This window comes from Periophthalmus magnuspinnatus, chromosome 18, assembly GCF_009829125.3.
Source record: "Periophthalmus magnuspinnatus isolate fPerMag1 chromosome 18, fPerMag1.2.pri, whole genome shotgun sequence".
Lineage (NCBI taxonomy): Eukaryota > Metazoa > Chordata > Actinopteri > Gobiiformes > Gobiidae > Periophthalmus > Periophthalmus magnuspinnatus.
The window spans coordinates 1,772,406-1,777,062 of NC_047143.1; the positions used below are offsets into that span (position 1 = coordinate 1,772,406).

At 43.0% G+C, this 4,657-nt stretch overlaps 1 long non-coding RNA gene across 1 annotated transcript; it reads right to left on the minus strand.

Annotated features, from left to right (window-relative positions):
- Positions 1 to 1,117: 1,117 nt before the first annotated feature.
- On the minus strand, positions 1,118 to 4,240 carry LOC129457062 (uncharacterized). The gene is made up of 3 exons (XR_008649067.1): positions 4,143 to 4,240; positions 1,822 to 2,002; positions 1,118 to 1,160 (listed from the first exon to the last, which is right to left on the minus strand). It is a non-coding gene; the product is annotated as an uncharacterized LOC129457062 (long non-coding RNA).
- Positions 4,241 to 4,657: the final 417 nt, after the last annotated feature.

Consider the following 4,657-nt stretch of genomic DNA (forward strand, 5'->3'; position numbering starts at 1 on the left):
GGCACTTTGGCGAATTGAGACACGGCCCCGGATCCTATTTCCCTTGTTACCTGCAGCATAAGAAGTCTGGGTTTTCGTCCACTCCTCAACAGTTCGTCGTTGGTGCTACTCCAGTTCGTAGAGGTGTTTGGCTCCACAAGACACGTTCACTGTTTTCAGCGTTTGTGGACTACAGTTGCGTCGTTCTGTGTCCAGGTGCCTCTATCGTTATTTCTGGAAACTGCCTGTCCCCTTGCCTGTCCACCTACCTGCCTGACTCCTACCTGTCTGTCTGCCTGCCCCACACCTATCTGCACCTCTTGAACCCCCAGCTTGATACTTACTACATTTACCTGGTTGCTACCTTTTACAATAAACTGTTGAACTGCTTACCAGTCGTGTGCTGCTTTAGGGTCCTAGTAAAACTCACATATATTTAAATTGATTAAAAAAATTGTACAAAAATAGAACATGAACTAATGAAATAAGAGGTTGTTCTGCACTTCAAAACACAAGCACTATGTAACTTTTTTGGAGTCTGCCATGTGCTTTTCTCCATAGAGCTGTTGTTCCTTTTCCTGAAATATTCCACAGTGTGGCATTTAACTTGTCTGTCTTGTTTTGTTACTGATCAAAACCTAAAAACATTGTGAGCGGATTCGCCTCTCCATCGATCTGGACTTGGTAACGTCACTTGTTTAATGCCATAAGATGGAACATTCCAGGAAAACCAGTAACATCTCCATGGAGACAAGGAGTGGAAGGAAAGGAACATCGCACACCTTTAAAACCACATCGTGTAACTTTAAAAACATACTAACATAAAAGCATTATTTGGCACCTACAGGAGGGCCTGCTTCTCCTCGTCTCATTGGAAATGTTGTTCCTTTGCCTATAATATTCCACAGTATGGCATTAAAGTCATCTATCTTCATGGAGAATGTTCTGAAGTGTGGATTTGATCTGTCCATTTCCATAAGTGTTGTGTTTTTTCCCCATGAAATGGTGAGTGTTTTACGTGGCATTGGATGCGTTCGCCTGGACAGTGAAGAGTTGAAGTGTCCAGTTCCAGTGACGATGTGACGGGAGAATTGCGACGATCCGAGCTCCGTGTTCTGGAGTCGGCTCAACAAACTGCGGCAAAAAAACCCCTTCACTGCAGGACGGTAAACCAGGAGATGCTGAAACGACAAACAAATAAATAGTAGCAATAGTAATAAATGATTTAAACTGAACACTAAATCCACTTTTTCACAACTAAACTGTGACCATGGTGTTTTCGTAGCACTGTCTGCTGTTCCTAATCATTTTTGCTCTTTTATAAAAATGTATGCCCTGGCTCCAGTGACCAACCATCTATTTTCTTCCAGTTATCCGGGGGTCGGGTCACAGCAGTCTAGGCAGGGACTCGCAGACTTCTCTAAACCAAGACAGTTCCTCCAACTCCTCTGGTAGGACCCCAAGACCAGCTGAGAGGCATAATCCCTTCAGCGTGTCCTGGGTTTTCCCCGGAGGCGTCCAGGATGTATTTGGAACAGATGCCCCATCCTTCCCTCACTCGTGAACAAGACCAGGAGATACTTGAACTCCTCAACTGACGGAGGGGCTCTCCACCCACCTGGAGAGGGCAAACCAGTCGAGAACCATGGCCTCGGATTCGGAGTAGTTGACCCTCAAAATTTATGTTGTTTTTTTTTTCAAAACTTATGTTGAGTTTATTTTTTCTTTGCTGCATTCCAAATTATAGTTTTGATGCCCTCAGTGAGAAATAAAGATGAAACAGAACCACAGATGGAAGAGTGGGTCCAAACTCTTGACTTCTCGTGCAGGTGGTTCTCTTACCCACAATAGCGAACTGGAAGGGCAGAGAGCTGATGTGGTCGGTGGTGTTCCTCTGCTCCACTGTGCCGTTGCTCTGGGTCAGAACGATGTCACTTCTGGGATGATCCTCCATCATCAGCTGCACCACGTACAGCTTTTCTCCTCCTCCATAGTCTATTGGTTTGTATGACATACTGCAGTTCTGAGGAAAAAAAGAAAACTGATTATGAAAACTAAGAATCTCAAAACTTTAGCTTGATTAATGCAGGTAAAAGTCATAAACAATATTATGCACAGGAGAATCCGTAGTGAAATATCTGCATCTATCTGTAAATGGTGGATGGTCATTTAGAGCTTTTCCATTTTCAAAAGCTCAAAGTGCTTTGCATCAAGGAACCACTCACCCATTCACACACAGTTGAGAGTGGGATTCGACCCGAGCTCAACACTCTGTCATACAGGATGGTGGCCAGACTTGAAAGTGCCAAAATGACATAAACTTTCCCTGTGGCGACTCCAATGTTGGGACAGAGACAGATCCTTTTGTGTCTGCAGTCGTGCAAATCTCCACAGCACTGAATGCACTGAACCAAAGCCCAGTTGGAAACTCATGACAACATGGCATTTATTTTGCCATACGTTAGGACGGGAGTCGCTAAATCACAGACTGTATAAAGAAGTGGGCTAAGTGTGTGTGATGTCATCTACAGCGTTTGAATCCAGTCAAATGAAGCTCATTGAGGCTAGCTGTTATAGCGGCTAATTTATGGCAGAGTTTTGTATTTGGAATTTCGACTGGGAGTATCATAGCAACCAAACAGCCAATCCAGAGCGAGGTCACTGAAGGTAACGCCCCTTTCCGCACCTCCGGTTAGCAGGGAATGGACGGGAAGGGAAACGAAGGCACCTGATTTGTCTGTTATTGATGTTCATATCTTGAGGCACGGGCACAATAGTGAAATAAAAACCAAAATGATGAGTCTGACAGAAGTTACAAGGACAGAGGCCACAGCTTTTCAATAGAAAGTGAAGTGAGGCCAGAGATGATGAAGCCGGAAGTACAATTCCTATTGGGAACGCAGCGGCTAGCAGGACACCGATGTTCATTTATATATACAGACTATGTCCTACATGAGGGGTGTCAAAGTCATTTTCACCGAGGGCCACATCGACAAAATGGCTGCCGTTAAACGTCAGATGATACTGTAAGGCAGTATAAATGTAACTAAATGTAAAGTAAATAAAGGTAACTACTTTTTAACTTCTTAACAAGTTCTGCATTTATTTCTAAAAATATGTCTGTGTAACTGCGTATCTCCCGTTAAACTGACATTTTTAAAAGTCTGTATCTGGTCGGGGCACAGCTGCTCTCAGACCTTCAGCACTGCTTCAAAAACACACCATCTGAAAAAGACTCAGCCACAGTAAAGCTAGTTTCACTGCCGCCTGGTTTTTGGTTGTGGCTTTTGTGAACATATTCTGCTGAGATCACAGTTTGCGTTTACAATCTTGGACCATTTGTTGTTTTTCTTAAAAGCTAACTTTTCCATACTTAGCTCAGTGTTCTGTGTCAAAATGCCGACGCAGACTGTTCACTTTGACAAAGACACTGTCTCATGTCACAGGTTTTTCTCCTTGAAGCACAAACATTCACCTTCCCCCCTTTCTTCAAACTGCCTCCATCTGTATCAATTTTCCTCTTCCAGAACATTTTGGTATCATTATTTGTAAAACCTTCTCAATTACACTTATTGGGAAAATCTCATTAGTTTCTGGTCAATGCATTAAAGCAACATAGACCTATTTATAAATGAGTCTTACCTTTTAATTTATCTTTCTGTGGGCCACATCTGCCCTGCGGGCCTTGAGTTTGACACATGTGCCGTACATTCTCTGCATTTCATCCGGGGCGAGGCCGGGGCTGTCAATCAAAGCTAACTAACTGCTGCGTGCTGCACAGTGCTGTATTTCCCATACAGAGCGTTATGTTCATAATCAGCAGATGTGATTACAGCAAATATTATGGTTCAGAAAGAGTATTTTTTGAGACTATAGTTTACTAATAAATTTGTTTATTTCTGATTTTTCTTTTTTGAAAATTAGAGATCAGTTTTGACAAGAACCAGTTACTAAACCTGTTCCTAAACCTAACCCTGATCATAACCCATCAACCTGTCTAAAAACTGTTTAAAAGTGGGTTGCTGTGGTTACAATAGAATTTTAAGTCCCGCCCCCGAAAGAAATGTGTTTTTTCAAGATGATTTTGTATCATTTCATGTTCAAATGTGATACTGCCAGTTTTATACAGGACTGGCAGCAATGCACTTCCATAGTTTTCTTACCGAACTGAATTCAAAGTAAGGAGGGAGACTACAGTCGTCACACTCGTAAGGAGGTCTGCCATTCCTGCACACGACCTCATCTCCATCCGGGTCAAAGGTCAGAGGATGAATCTCCGTCAGACAGTTTGAAGGAACTCTGTGGAAAAAATGCGTATTCAAGCCTCTTCTTCAGTTCTGGTCAGATTACTGGTGGACACTGCCTTATATCTGTAGGGAGGGGATAACTATACCAAAACTGTAAGCTACACTACACTGAAACACTAAATAAAGAAGAAATTTTGACCCAAAGCGAACAAAGAGAACAATAGAGCCATTAAGGCTGACTGTAGGCCCATTAGGCTGAAACTGTAAACAATAGCTGTTTCCAGTTTTAGTGTAGTTAGCTCCTCTCATCAAGTAGATATAAGTCAGTGCCCTCCTCGAACCACCACCTGGAGGGGTTTGAGCACCTGAATTATCCTGGGAGCTATGTTGTCAGGGGCTTCATGCCTTTGGTAGGGTCACCCATGGCAAAC